Source organism: Urocitellus parryii, chromosome 8 (assembly GCF_045843805.1).
Source record: "Urocitellus parryii isolate mUroPar1 chromosome 8, mUroPar1.hap1, whole genome shotgun sequence".
NCBI classification, from domain to species: Eukaryota; Metazoa; Chordata; class Mammalia; order Rodentia; family Sciuridae; genus Urocitellus; species Urocitellus parryii.
This window is the reverse complement of record NC_135538.1, coordinates 55,873,623-55,890,175: the sequence shown is the minus strand read 5'-3', so window position 1 is coordinate 55,890,175 and position 16,553 is coordinate 55,873,623.

The following is a 16,553-nucleotide window of genomic DNA, read 5'->3' as shown; positions in this document are numbered from 1 at the left end:
TGACAGAGAGGTACAGGGCACATCAGGCTACATGTGTTACGTGTGAGGTGCAGAAAGCACTGTGGAGTCAAATGAGTTGTGTGGCTGAGCACCTTAACCGATCTGGACTTCATTCTTCAGGGAAAGGGGAACCACTGGAGGTCTGTAAGGAGAATAACATAGATGGTTTTCCGTTTAAAAATATATATATCTTTGGGGCTGGGGAAGGAGCTTCATCGTACAGGTATGGTGCTTGCATAGCATATTTGAGGCTCTGGGTTTGATCTCCAGCATCACCCCCCCCCCCACCGCCACACACACATATGTTATGTCTTTGGTGGTAACATGTAAGAGAGTGTGGTAGCTGTGACAATAAAGCACTCAACTCTCCTGTAGCAGGCAGTTTTCTGAGTGACCATCCCAGCTGCTCCTGTGCATCCACCACCAATGATGGCAACAACAGCACCAGCCCATACCTGGGAGACACAGAACTCCTCCAGCTTGGCTCCAGGATCCTCCATCCTCCACCTGCAATTCAATTAGAATTGCACTAAAATCTCAGGCTGCCTACGCAGTCCTTTCTTTCCTTCAATCCGATCTACACTGCAGTGTGAAGACTCTCCCAGCAGGCCAGTCCTGCTTCCTCATCTTTACCCTTCAGAGGCATTTCCCCCAACAAATCCCTTGCTTGTATAATGCTTTCATAGCATCAGTTTCTCTGAACTGCAGAAAGAAGATCAAGAGAGAGGTAAGAGACAGAGAGGTTGAGACAAGCATACCTGGTGAAAATACACGTATGCCCTTCCTCTGAAAATAAAAACTAGAATTACCCTTTGGTCCAGCAATTCCACTTCTGGGTTTATAATCAAAAGTATTGAAAACAGGGACTCAAACAGATATCGGTACACCCACGTTCACAGCAGCGTTGTTCACAGTAGCTAAAAGGTGGAAACAACCCAGTGTTCATTCACAGATGAATGGATCAAGTGGCATATACAGAGTATGGAATATTATTCTATCCCATGGAAAGAAATTCTAAGACTCCAGTGTAGCTCAGTGGCAGAGCACTTGCCTGGCATGATTAAGTCCCTTGGTTCAATCCCTAGCACAAAAAAGGAAAGGAAGGAAATTCTGACACATGGTGTAATATGAATGAACATTACGCTGAGTGAAAGAAGCCACTTACAAAAAGACAAATGCTGTACGATTCCATTCCCACGAGAAACTAAAGCAGTCAAATTCATCGAGATAGACAGTAGAATGGCAATTGCCAGGGGCTAGAAGGGAGACCTCGGTGGGAGTTGCTCATTGGGTACAGAGTTTAGTTTTACAAGATGAAAGGTTATGGAGATCCACTGTACCACAATGTGAATATACTTAACACTACTGAAGTGCAAACTTTAAAAGTTTAAGATGATACATTTTATGTTATGTGTATTTTACCACAGTTTAAACATACGCTTGAAAATTGAATATATATGCATGTATATTTTATATGTATATTGAGTACAGTATAGAGTACACAAAAACACTCAAATGACTGAAATTATCAAAGCTAAAAGAGGGAAGAGTTTCACCTAAAAGCCACTCTGTAGGAAAGGATGCAGTTCTTGTATCAAACTACATTTCTTCATAGTCATAAATCTAATGAGGGTCAGATAACAACAGGCAATCTTCCACAAAATGTGAGATGGATAGATGACCAGAACACTTTCACCATGTCACATGCTGCCAGAGAAGTTGGGGCAACAAAATACAAGCAGATGTCAACACTTTCACCTTCCACTTTCTAAATATCGCTGATCAGGCCAAGTTTCATTTCACTTATTGGGCCACTTTCCATGTTGGGGGAGAAGGGTTGAGAGAAGGCGGAAGAAAGTGTTAAAATCCAAGTTTCATATCTGCTAAAATAAACTGATATTGCTTACTGCTGGATTTCAAGACCAAAGTTTCCCTAAATTAGTCAAGAGTTGCTTATTGCAGGGGTCAGCAAATGTTTTCTGTAAAGGGCCAGATAGCAAATAACTTAGCCTCTTCAGGTCACGTGGTCTCTGTTGCAACTCCTTGATTCTGCTGGTACAGCTCAAGGAAAGCCATAACAATGCAGGTGAGTAGCTGGGCAGGCGTGGTGGTGCACACTTGTCATCCCAGCTACTCTGGAGGCGGGAGGATGGAAAGTTTGAGGTCAGCCTGGGCAAATTAGCAAGACCCCAGCCCAAAGACAAGCAAACAAAAACCCTGGTGAATATGCATGGCTGTGTTCCAACAAGACTTTATATACAAAAACGGATCATGAGGCAGATTGGGCCCATGGAACATAGTTTGGCAACTCCGATATAGTGTCCTAGGAATTCTTTAAAAAAATACGCTTTTCCAGTTTGGAGAAGGATGCACTACCTGCATTGTTTTGTTTTGTTTTGTTTTGTTTAATCTACTCAACACAAAAGTACACAATAAAAATCTAGCTGAAAATGATCAGTTATATTACGCACCTTCTTTAAAAGGGGAAATGACTGTGAGACAAACCTTGGCCTAGAAAGAAAAAAAAAAAAAAATAGTCCTCTGACTGCAATCTGAAATTACATTCATCTGCTAGACCAGGGTGCTCAAAGTGTGGTCCTTGGACCAGTAGCATCAGCGTCACTAAGAGACTTGTTAGAAATGAAATTGCTCAAGCCTGGGTCTAGGCCTACAGAACTAGAATATATATGAGTGGGCTAGCAATCAGTGTTCTAACAGGTCCTCCAAGTGGTCCTGATGTGAGATTAGGTTTGTGAACCACAGAAATAAGATAAGTCTGAAGCTACCTGGGCCCCAAATTCTCCAGCAGCAAAGTGCGAATATTGAAATCTTGTTATCTGCCTCTATCCCTATGGTTACAAAGAGATAGCCACAGCTGGGCAGATAGACTCTTAAGGTCATTCACTTAACTGAAGCCTGTTAGTGTTTAAGTTAAAATACATGATTTTTTTTTTTTAATGTGGATCACTTACATTTAGAACCAAATCCTACTTAACTCTAAATCAAATATACATTTATAAAGACTTTCTTCAGCTTGATCTGTAGAATGATTGGTATAGTCTTTAGGACTATAAAGATAAAATACATAACTTGTGAGGGAATGAGATCCCGGCTGGGCAAAGCCAGGTATGGACATCTGCAGTGTGTGGAGTAAGGCCACGCCCAACCCTGCCTCACTAATTTACATAGGAACATGTGAGAAACCTGGGGAAAACCTCAAGCATGACCATGAGTAAGAATCAGGTATTGGAGAGGCATCTGGGGAAGAAGAATGAGAGGGGAACAGAAGCGAATTTGTACATGTGTGCACACACATGCAGCTCAAAATAAAATTATGCAAGACAAAGTAGACATGCCAGTCAGAATCCTTTCAAGTCTGAGCTTCTGATGGAGTCGGATTCTGAATATGCACAGCTGCTGATGTATGAACCATTTCCCCCAGGTCTCCTGGAGGCACATGAGCACCGCAGGGGTGCACGGTGACAGAGTTCACTGGGCTAGTGCATGGAAAGAGCAGATCCACTCCTGTTCAAACAATTCTCCCCACTCTGCAAGATACCACTGAACTTTTTTTTTTTTTTTTGAGCTGGGAATCAAATTCAGATGTACATAACCACTGAGCAACCTCTATAGCCCTTTTTATTTTATTTTTTCTGAGACAGGATCTTGCTAAGTTACTTAGGGCCTCACTAAGTTACTGAGGCTGGTTTCAAACTTGTGATCCTCCTGCTTCAGCCTCCCAAGTCACTGGGATTATAGGTGTGCGCCACTGCACCTGGCGATATACTACTGAACTCTTAAGGAATCACCACCTCTGGAGTCACACAGGGAAACCTCTGTAGTCACATGGGGAATTGGCAGTGTGGAAGAAGTTAGGAATTTCACAGTGAAGAGCACAAGAACTTTTAGCAGGCATTCTTTGGGGACTTTCTCAACTCTTGGGAAGTCTCTACAAGGTCCTGAAGTTCCCAATTGAAGCTTAAATGCATCAAGGTTCTGGTAATTGAATAATGCAGCTTTCTTGTGCCCACAGATGGTAAGGTTGAGGACTGTGTCTGATACCTCCTATGCCCTGTATCATTCTCTCTGCCTCAGCTTTCATACAAATCCCAACAATCCAACCTCATACAAGTGTATCCCAAAGGATCACTCCGAAAGCAAGCCTATTTTCAGAGCTTCTTTGTTGATCCTGGGGAGAGGGGCAAATAAATCCATGGGGTGAAGTTTGAACAATGAGGTGAGGAACTGATTAATCAACATGTCTCTCTTCTTCCCACAACCTCCCAGCAAATGAAATGGAAAACCATCTTATTCACCTCCTCAGGTAGACCTGCAGGACCAAGTACCAGTTACCAGTGACTGTGGTTGCCTTGACATTGTTTGTTTTCTCCTTGTCTGCTTTGTCGCCCTGTCTATCTCTAGTGCCTTCTGGGTCTCATGCCCAGGAGTAAGTGCACTTAGACTTTAGGCTCATGATTTGCTTTTTGAAGAATCCTAGTTAAGGCAGGAATGGTTGGGTTTCACATGACTTAGAAGCAATAATGCGTTTATATAAGACTTGAACATAATTCAAGGCAAATAGATGGTATTATGTCCTGTTTTATATAATTTACATTTAGTGTAATATGTCTATTACATGCTTCCAGCAAAGACACAATAACCTTCATGATTTCCCTAGATGCCCAATCATGCATCTCCAGCAAATGAAGAATTCTAGCCCTCTTTAAAAAAATAAATATAAGCACATGTCAGGGATCTAAGAATTCATTAAACAATATTCCAGTCATCTGGAACAACAACATGGTACAAGTTGCAAAGTAGACTTGAGATACATAATGAGTGGCAGAGCACTTGACTAACTCGTGTGAGGCTGTTGGTTCATCCCCAGCACCACACACACACACACACACACACACACACGTCTTAGTTTTGGCAAAGAGAATGAACACCTTAAGACCTACTCTATGGCTACAATGGCAGGTCATCATATTCTAAAAACTGGGGTAAAGTCTGGCCTCACAGCAAATTTTTCATCCTGTTCTGTCCCTCTCCCCTATGCCTCCATTCTCCCACAGAGGACTTGTGCTTCTCTAAACTGGTGGTTGCTGCTTTATTCTGTTTTCTGTTCAGGGCTTTAATACCAAACTCTAAAGATCATTTATGCACAATATCCAGGCAGAGTTCAAGAAGAATACTTTTATAAAGAGGAAGAACATAAATGTAGTTAAGATTTTCAAAACAATTTACAAGGTAAATCATGGTGTGTGTGCCCATGCATGTGTGTGCATGTGCGGGCGGGGCGGACAGGTGCTAGGGATTGAACCAGTACCACTGAGGTACCCACCTATCCCTTTTTATTTCAAGACAAGATCTCATTAAATTGCTGAGACTGACTTCAAACTTGTGATCCCCTGGCCTTAGCCTCCTGTGTTGCTGGAATTATAGGGGTGCATCATCTCACCCAGCCTAAATCACTAATTCTTGATGTTAAAAAATATATTCTTGAAATATAAAATATTGAGAACAAGGAGAACTTCCCAGTTCCTATACTATTTAATTTTCTAGTCTAAAACAGGAAAGGATGGTGATTGGATTAATTTTTCTATCTATGGTTTTAATACATGGACATAAAAGTCAAAATTGTCTTCTGCCTTAGAGAGCCTTCCATCACTGTAACAAAGTGCTGGAGGAAATCAACATAAGGGAGGGAAGATGTGGCTTGCAGTTTCAGAGGTTTCAGCTGGTAGTTGGTTGACCCCATCACTGTGGGCTTGGGGAGAGGCAGAACATCATTCACGCAGGGTGTGGTGAAGCAAAGCACCCATGACAGCCAGGAGCCAGAGAGAGAGGCTGGAGACAAGATATGCCCCTCCAGAACATGTCCCTGGTGCTCCAGTGCCCCACTTCCTTCAATTAAGCACCACCTTGTATAGTTTCCACCACCTCCCAATAGTCCATTCAATTAAAAACCCATCCACATTAATCCATTGATGAGAACTGAGCCCTCGTGGTCCAATCACTTCCCAAACGCCCCCTCTCTAGACATTGCTACGGTGGGGACCAAGCATTCAAAACACAAACCTTTGAGGGACAATCTGGATCCTAACTGTAACACCTTCCCTCTTCCTCATTCATAGATCATCTCACAGACCTCCTAAAACGCCCTAATGACACCCCACAATGATCCACCTTTAGCTCAGGCATCCCCAGATATAAATCATTTTAAATTTCAGAAAATGAAGCTTGTTCTTCAAAGACCATCCTTTGGAGGATTAAAAAAAAAAAAAAAACGTTCCCCAAGATTTGTGCCACCAATGGAAAAGATTCTTAGCCCATACAACTCTGGGAGTTCATTTCCCTGGGGACAGTGTACACCGGCCATCTGGTCTTTTTGGCCACTAGGTTTGGAAGAGCTCACTGTGATCACCCTATAAACAGGTGCCATGTTGATACCATTTCAATGTAAGAATCAATGAATTTACTAGGAAAAGGGTTTTGTTGATTTCAAATAACAAGAAAACTTACTCAAATTCACCTCATATACCCCTGTATCTTAATAGTAACCCAAAACTCACAGAGTATTAGAGCAGAAAATTTCAGTTCCTAACACAGGGAAATAGCTAAAATAAATGTTACTTAAATAATCAAAGAAATATCTAATTTATATTTTTCCGCCTCTCAAGTACGTCTATGTTCTGGCTAATAAAATATAAACATCATATTTATAACATAACAATTTTTCTTAAGTCCCTCTATAAATGTAATGTAATCCCCATAAAATTCCATCCATTGTTTGTTTGTTTTCTCCTGAAGCTAGACAAGTTGACTATAAATTATTTGTCCTCTTGGGACAGGTGATCAAAGAAGTTTTTATCCCCCTTCCACCTTCTAACTGTTAGAAAGTAAGATGGCTGGAGCTCCAGCAGCCATTGTGGGCCATGACAAGCCTTGGAGATGAATGCCACATGCTGGGATAATAGACCAGAAAGCTAGAAAGAGCTTAAGTCTTGACGATATTTGAACCACCATTCCAGCCTTAAACTCCTACCTTCACCCTTATTTTAACTGAAAAAAAAAAAACTCTCAAAATGTATTAAGCTACTTCTGTTTTGTTAACTAGCTGAACCTAATCCCATCTGATACAGCCTATCATTGGCTGAACAGCCCGTGGGACCATCATGATTGGAAAGGAGCCCATCACTTCTGATGCACATAACCAACTGATGTGAATCCAAAGATAAGAATAAGAATCACAAAATGGATGGAGGAATACATAGAGAGGATAGGTATAAGGTAAATATAGCAAAATACTAATTGCAGAATACAGATGCAGGGATATATGGGTATTCACCTATAATTCCTTCAACTTTTCATAATAAAATGCTGAAAATCCTACTGACCAGCTACCACTACCATTTTGTGTTTGTTTGTTTGTTTAATATTCCTAGTATTGAGGAGTTCCTAACTTCTTTTCTCCCACAAAAAGAGTCACTTCTCTTCCTGTTTTATAAACACGATTATGGGCTTCAAATCTTGAAAAACAGAACTGGAAGTACTGCCAATGGGACAAACTGGGTGCAAGGAAAGACTTGAAGGGCTATATAAACAGAAATCCATCTGGAAAGATGTTTTTTTCATCAGCACAGTAAAAGCGAGAATAGAATTTCCTGATATAGACGTACTGCTTGACTCTGCAAATCCCACTGGGTGTGAGAGAGAGAGAGAGAGAGAGAGAGAGAGAGAGGTGTCTTGCTCTTTAAAAGTAACTTTCACCCATGGAACGATTCTAATAATATTCGAATCTCAATCAAACTGAGCTCTGCACTAGGAACATCATTTTCTTTCCGAGTTTCCCTCCCTCCTCCTTCTCAAGACAGGGTCATTTCCAAAGGAAATATGATTTCAGTTTGATCTCCTGATCAACTTGAAGCATTTTTGTTGGGAAAGTAACAATTGTGGTGTTGGATCTTTTCCCATGGATCTGTATTCTAAGAAAAACAAAATTGGAAATGACCACTAAACAATTACTGGCAAGAAGGCTCAAGTTCGCAGGAGCCTTGGCAGCAAACGGCCAAGACAGAAGAAAAAGTCTTTTCCTTTCCTCAGAGATGCAGTAAGTTACGGCTTCCTAAACAATGCCAAAACTGATTTGGACTATTGTGTCCACTAAAAAAAAAAAAAAAAAAAAAAAAAAAAAAATCTATTTGTTGAAACTAAAATGCCTTCAGACAATGGGGCAAATTTAATTGCAAACAGTTTCACTCTGAACTCCTCCAACAGAGTTAACATATTATGTTTACTGAATGGCTGGAGAAGACGCTGAACTAAATGAAGAACGGGGACTCACATTGCAATACCATCGCTTCACTTGCTGATGACTTGCTAAAGAGTTCTGCTTCTTGGGTTTTTTGTTTTTGTTTTTGTTTTTAGATTTCTGCTTCGGAATCAACATTTTCCAAATTTGATGTAGTCTCAGAAAGAATGCTTTTACAAAGCCTGTGGGAAATATCCTAAGCTGTGTTGGAGTTATTCAAGGATGTAAAAGCATATGATTTACATACAGATTTACTTTTGGAAGAAAATGGTCCCCTCTGTATAGAATCCTGTAGAACAGGCTTCTGGAAGAGAAATAAGAAATAAGAGATGAAGATCAGACATAACAGATATTATCAGTATTAGGCAACATGTTAAGCACGTTACCTGTATTATCCTGACCATCGTAAAATCCCCTAAGACAGAAATTGTTATTATCTGGTTCTACATATGAAGAAACAGGCTCAGCACTATTTGCTCAAGGTCACGAACCTTGAAATAGAGCGACCAACACTGGGACCAAGTCTGACTGATACCAAGGGCTGGTCTTTTCGTTCCCATCTGACAGTGCTGATCTTTGAAAGCTAACTGTGTGTGTTAGTTTATTTATTTTTTATTTATTTTTTTGTCGCTGTGACCAAAATAATCTGACAAGAACACCTTAGAGGAGGAAAAATTTATTTTCAGCTCACAGTTTCAGAGCTTCCGTCCATGCTGGGCTCACTCCATCTGTGGGCCCAAGGTGAGACAGAGCATCATGGAGAAGGGCATGGCAGAGAAAATCAGCTCAAGGTTGCCAGGAAGGAGCGAGAGAGAGAGGAAGGAGCCAAAAGAAGAACGAGCCCTTCTAAAGCACCCCCCCACCCCACCCCCGACCTACCTCCTCCAGCCATGCCCCACCTGCCTCTCAGTCAGTCTATTCAAACTAGGATGGACTGACCAAGGTTACAGCTCCCACAGTCCAATCACTTCACATCTGGATATTCCTGCATTAACAGGAGCTTTGGGGGGACACCTCATACCCAAACCATAACACCAACTGTCACACGAAACACTCAGCAATGAGAGAGAGAGAGAGAGAGAGAGAGATCATTGGGAATAGAAGCAGCAGTTAGAAGTTCCAGTTGTGACGTGCTTCAAATAAAATCTAGATGACTTATTTTTCACTTTTTTCCTTCTTCATTTCTTCACTGTTCTATTTCTTTTGGTAAATTTTTTAAGAGAGGAGAGTAAACCCTGGTATCTTTTTAAAATTAATACTGAACTCCCTTCCTCTCCTCTGCTTTTCCTGCATCTCTTTCTCCCAGATATTAATTGAACACCTACTGTGTGCCAGGACTTGACATTTTTATATCTCCAATATAGAACAAATCAACTTAATTTACTTTTGTGAATTAAAAGGAAAAAAAATATATGGTGACTATTGTCAGATAGTAAGGTACTGAGCCAAAAGACAACAAATAGGCCGCGAGAATAGTAAGAGTAGAGACGTGAGGGCCTCAGAAGAAGCCTCGTGTCAGTGAAGTGCACTATTTGGCCAGTTTGAGTTAGAACTCCACTTTCCCTGCCCTTCACCAGGCAGTGTGAAACCACCACCACCACCAAGATTTTAGAAGTGAAGGCCCCCTGGGAAGGAAAGCAGAATAAGGATGTGGAGCTGGTGCAGTAGCACTTACCTGTAATCCCAGCAGCTCAGGAGCCTGAGGCAAGAGGACGGAGAGTTCAAAGCCAGCCTCAGCAAGTCAAGGCACCAAGCAACCTAGTGAGACCCTGTTTCTAAATAAAATACAAAATAGGACTGGGGATGTGGTTCAGTGGCCGAGAGCCCCTGTGTTCAACCCCTGGTATCAAAAATAATAATAATAATAATAGTAATGAAGAATGTGGGCAGGAACCAGCATCCCAATAAGGGTCTATTAGAGGAACAGAGAACACCCCCATTTTCACTATGTCTATGGCTCCAGGAGTGGGGCAGGGCTAGAACCTGGCCTATCTTGGTCCCCTCGTGTCCACAGCTTTTGGCCCTCTACCTGGAATATAGTAGATACTCAATGAAAAAAAAAATGATTGAACAGACAAACAACTTAATGAATAAAACAGAAAATTACAAGGAGGCTATGACCAGACTATCCCTGTTACATGACACAAAAGAAATAGCCATTATCCAGCAAATGTTCACTGTTCTACATCTAGTTCATGTGTATCTAGAAATCTCTAACCTCTTCAAAATCCTATTATAAATCTATACCTCACATCAGCCACAATAAAAACCACAGTCATCTATAACCTTAATAGAAAATGTCGTCATCGATAAGAGAGGTAGGAAGGCACACGTGGAGGGAGTGACTCACTTCCTGACGTCTAAACCTGTTTGGTTTCATGAGGAGATCCAGTCACCCTCAAGATCAGTCACATCCACGAGGGAACCTTCCTCTGGGAAAGAGTTTCTTGCTTGTTTCAGACAAATTATCCTATTCACCACTGCCTTTTGAGCATCCTGAATCAAGAACTTACTGGGAAATTTTTTTTTAGTTGAAGTCATGAGGCCAAAACCCTGACCAACAGTCACTGATCCTCAGTCTACTCAAGGGTAACAAGAAAGGCAAATATTCTGGTCAGTTATTTTCATTAATGTCACCTATTTCTCTTCCCACTTTACCCAAAAGAGTTTGGTGTAATACAGTCATGGAAGCGTAGTGTAAAAAAAAAAAAAAAAATCTCTTCAGGACACAGTAGCGTACGCCTGTAATCCCAGTGACTTAGAGGCTGAGGCAGGAGGATCACAAGTTCAAAGCCAGCCTCAGCAAAAGCAGGGTGCTATGCAACTCAGTGAGACCCAGTCTTTAGATAAAATACAAAATAGGGCTGGGGATGTGACTCAGAGATCCGAGTGCCCCTGGGTTCAATCCCTGGTATGCCCCCCACCAAAATAAAATAAAATAAAATAAAATGGGCTGGGGATGTGGTCTGGTTTCAATCCATCTCCAGTACCAAAAAGAAAAGAAAAGAAAAACTTAGAACATGTCAAAATGACAATATATTTTAGTACTTATTTTTATTCAAACCTTTTTTATCCCTCTAGATACATTTACTCTGTCTTAACAACAATCCTCAGAAGCTATTGATAGCAATTGCCCTGGAGCCACCCTGTTCACAACTAGAGAGAATCCAAGACCTGACCCAGAGGAACAAACACCCCTGAACATCCAGGTAGCACCAGAACAGAGCCAGAGTAGAGAACCTGACCAGGAATGCAGGGCCCCTGAGGAAAACTACCTGAGAGGCAGGGATGGGGATGTGGCTCCGTGGTTAAGCATCTCTGGGTTCAATTCCTGATACCAAAACAAACAAACACTTTTATTTGAGGTGTCAAAAAAGAGGGTTATTGAAAAATTCAAAGAGTTATGCTATGTGAGAACTGAGTCTCTTCACAACATAAATGGAAAAGGAGAAAAATCTTCACATTAGTTATCTATTGCAGCATTACAAATTACCAAAAACTTAGTAGTTTAAAACATTTGACACAGTTGATAAGGGGCAGCTTAGCTCAGGGACTGACTCAGGGTCTCTCATGAGGTGGTGGCAGCCATGATATTCCCTGGGCCACAATCATCTGAAGATTGGAGCTGGAGCATTCACTTCCAAGGAGGCTAGCATGCACGGATGTTGGCTCAGTTCCTTGTCACTCAGTTCCTTCTCAGGCCTTGGTGGCTGGTTCCTTTCTCCACCCCAAAGCAAATGATCCCAGAGAGTAATCCAAATGGAAGCTGCAGTCCTTCCTGGCCTAGTCCTCCATCACTTCTTCTATAATCTACTTATTACAAAGGAGTTTCCAAGTACAGCTCGCCATCAAGAGAAGGAGAATTGGGCTCCACCTCTTAAAGAGAGGAGGAGTACAGGACAATTTGTGGCCATGTTTTAAAACCACTGGAGTCTTCAAAGACAATGTGGATTAGGAGAGGGTTGGGCAGTGTAGGGAAAAATATAGCTATGGAATATTCACTATGGGGCTATGTTAGGGCTCATTCAAAAAAGATTAAATGATCCACCTGAAAAAGATTATATTCATGCTACAATAGTGACAAAATGACTTTTGATACAGAGGAAAAAAAATGATAATAGAGATTTATACCAGACAGATCAGAAGTTTACAAAGGAGAGAAAACTGTTATTAGACAGAGTAAGAGCTCTAAAAAGAACCTTCTAAAAAAAAGTAGAAGGAGGACTGTTATCACACCAGACCCTCCAGACATACCTGACCTTGTCAAGGCCGAGAGGAAACAATGGTGCCAGTACAGGACCTGGCAGATGGCTCTGCTCACTGCAGCTGTAACTGGCCTCCAATTTGAGCTCCCATCCAGCTGAGTAGGAAGTTGCTATCCTGTTCACCTGATAATTAATTAACTTTCTAAAAGTAATTTAGAGGAGGACTCATGCTATCATTATTATTGTTTTTTTCATTTTGGTGTTCTCAGGGTTGGTACGGTGTTAGGGGACAAGACATTGTAGGAAAGATAGAAAATTCATAAATAGCCATTGAATGGATAAAACCAGTTAAAACAGAGAAACTAGTGTAATTCTTTCTATGCACTTGGCATGTTTAGATTTCAATGGGGCAGAAGGTATTGAGCTCATTCTTCTTAACCTTGGAATACTGGTAGTTTGCAAGGTTAATAAAGTATACAATGTGATAACCAAATAAGCATTCCTAAGTGGGAAACGATTAAAAATTATTAACAAGGGAATTATTATGTTCAATAATTAGCAAAATTACTTGTTAAGTTTTAAAGATATATTTTAATATCAAATTATTTGTTTGTATTTATTTGCTTCTGCCCATTGCTGCTCTGTTGGGGAGCTAGGGATCTCATACAGTGGGGTGCTGGAATCAGCACCAACAGGCTCGCAAGAGTCAATTTTGCAAAAGTTTCATCCCAACTCCATATTCAATGATGCTGTACTGGTAGCTTGAGGACTACAGTGGAAGTATCTACACCACAGTACTTGGCAAATGCGGCCAAAAAAAAACAAATCAAGCTATTTCTTCATCAAGTTTGTTGTGAACACTCTGGGGCATACTACATAGTGATTTCAAGTCAACAAGTTCTTGCAAAAAAAAAAAAAAAAAAAACACCCAGTGAGCAGAGTTCATGCTACAGTGCCTGCAACATAGAGGGCCTGGGGATGTTACCTTCTTCTAGCCCCAACTTTCCAGGTAAAATCAGCTTCCTTTTGGAAATAGATTAAGCTATTATTACTAATCACTTGATTGATTTAAATGCTCAACTTATTATTATTTTGCTGATCCCATTGTCAAAGCCAGTAAAACTTCACCAAATTTAAACTTTCTGAGTTCTTTTTCCCTTCCTTCTTCTTATGAGACAGGGTCTCCTTATGTTGCCCAGATTGGTCTCAAAGTCCTGGGTTAGAGTGATTTTTCCTCCCCAACCTCCCAAGTAGCTGGGACTATAGGCATATGCTACTGGATCTGCCTCAGATTTTCTGTATTCTTAACATCAGAGAGACAGAAAGATAAATAAAAGAGATCATCCCCATTATTAACTGTATCACAGATTATCTAGAATTACTTTACTCCATCAATATTTGTGAAAATGAGTTGTTCATAAAATAATGAATATGAAGGAGAATTAAGCAACATGGACTGAAAAAAAGAGGAAGAGATGCCAATTCACAATCCAGAGACAGGTTGCATCAGCTGGTGGATGTACTCCTATAAACCATCCCTAATAACAGTCTGTCTCTTTTCTATTATCTCCGCTATGCCAGTACTAACAGTACAGATAATCGTGCTAGGTGTCTTCCATTTCTCTCTTCACCTCTCGCCATCCTTCTCTGCAACTCAGAAACAGACCTACATGAATGGCATCAATAAGGCTCCCTTGTTGCCTGATCTTGGAAAGAAGGGAGGGAGGAGATAGAAATCAGGGACTTAACCCCCAGATATTTCCCTCCCTGCAGAGTTATGGGGGGCTGACTCTACCCCGCCATCAAAGACCACGGATATTTGTCAGGTAGCTCTTCCATGCACCTCCCTCTCTTAAATTCCAATAACCTGCTTCTCCATTGCCTTCAAGTCTTGAGTGGTCACAGTGCCTAGCTGTGACAGCTCCAATATATTGCACTACCCCTGGGAGTTGCCTGCACCTTGCCAAGAGCTTTATAATTGACCCTTTATTACATTTTATTCCTAGGATTCAATTTCCCTGCATCATCTCTTTTCTGCTAGGTTCTGATTGATATAATAGTACTGGAAAATTCAGAAAAACCATCACTACCAAATTGTTGCATGTCTGATGCCTCTGGTACCTCCACATGACTCTGTGCTGCACAAGACTCAAGGTTTTATACTCACCTAAAATATCAGCCAAACAATCAGGAAAACTCCTTGAGCTCTTGTCCTGCCCAGCACCATCCTGGGTACTGTGTCTATGCTGTGTATAAGGAGATCACAGTGGTCAACTTTTTATTTTTCCAAGTTTAACTTCTTTTGAAGTCCAATCTAATTTCTCCCATAGAGCTATACAAATTCATATGGCCATATTAATTTTGATATGATTTTTATTAAAACTACCCATATCAAACTACCATGTTTAAAGTATAGGTTATCAAAAAGAAAATAAACAAAGTCCCCAATTCCTGTATAGCATCAGCATAGAACCAGAACAGAACAGGTTACAGATAGCACAGCAACCTCCAAAAAGTCAAATGCAGAAATCTAAATTCAATAGAGTGTCCTCACTATTTTCATCTAGAACCCTCCTTGAAGCCTAAATGATGAGAGCTTTTTTTTAGTACTTAGCACAAGGCAGATCCTATGTTAAGTGCTTCACCTGTAATATTTCATTCAGCACTTTAAGCAATTCAATGAAATAAGCGTATTGTGTTAGTATTTCCATGCATAGATGATGAAACTGAGGCTTACCAGGTTATGTTCTTATCCCAAGCCCACACAACTGGCAACGTGTTGACATTCCAATGCAGGAAGATGGCTTACAAAATCCAAGATCCACACCACTGTACCAAAAATCAAGTTGGGGTCCAGAGAAGAAAAATCTTAACATTTGAGAGGACAATTTTAAAGAGAAAATACTCCGATTTTCCTGTAAAATATTCCTGTTCCCCTTTAAATCTTCAAGGTTACCCACCTGGAGCGGGAGTTGGGGGTGGGAGGATTGTTCTGTATATTACTTTTGTGCTCTGTACAGAATGTCTTCTTGGCCTCAAACTCTGTAAGTTTCTCAAGTTCACTCCCTTCCAGAAGCCTCTATTGTCTTGGTGTGATAAAGGCTTTGTAGTGCTCAAGGCCAGAGAGCATTTATTCTTGTAGTTCCTTATAACTGACAAAGGCAAAAACAATGATTTCAATGCATTTTTTACCTACAACTTCACTCTCCTTTGTGATATTTCAGGTATGCAACAATTAATAGAAGAAGTTCCCCAGGATGTTCTAATTATAAACTTCTTCCCCGGATGTAGGGGGAAGTGGTTTATTTCACATAAGAGTATTTTGTAAAACTCAAATTCCAAGTTGAGTTGAATGTGAATTTAATATTTCACCTAGGCCTTTTCTTGCCCTCTGGAACACAAGTATATACAACTAGACCTTCAAACAGTGGCCGTCGGTCATTTCCTCAGATAACCTTAAGAGGTTATAAATCCAATGAGCTAGACTTTGGGTTTGTAAGGACATTATCAACTCTAAAATCCATGAGCTACATTCTAACTCTCAGGAAACTGAATACCCTGCTTCATTTTCTCCCCAACTCTAAGGATTGGGTCATTTTCAGTATCTTGGAGCTATTGTAACAAAGTACCATAGACCAGTGGCTTTAACCTCAGAAATTTATTACCTCAGAGTTCTTAAGGTTAAAATTCCAAGATCCAGGTGTCAACAGGGTTGGCTCCTTCAGAGGGTTGCAAGGGAAGGAACTGTATCAGGCCTCTCTCCTTGGCTTGTGGATTTCCATCTTCTCTCTGTTCCTCTTCAGGTAATCTGTCCTCTCAGGACATCTGTCTCCAAACTTCCTCTCTTATAAGGACATCAGTCATATCAGATTAGAGTCCACCCTAATGACCTCAGTTAAATTTTTATCTCCAAACAAAGTCACTTTCTGAGATATTTGGGATTAAGATTTGAACATATGAATTTGAAAGAAACACAATGCAGTCCAAAATGATCAATATTTTACCTACAGTCTATATACTGTGCTTTTCAAATC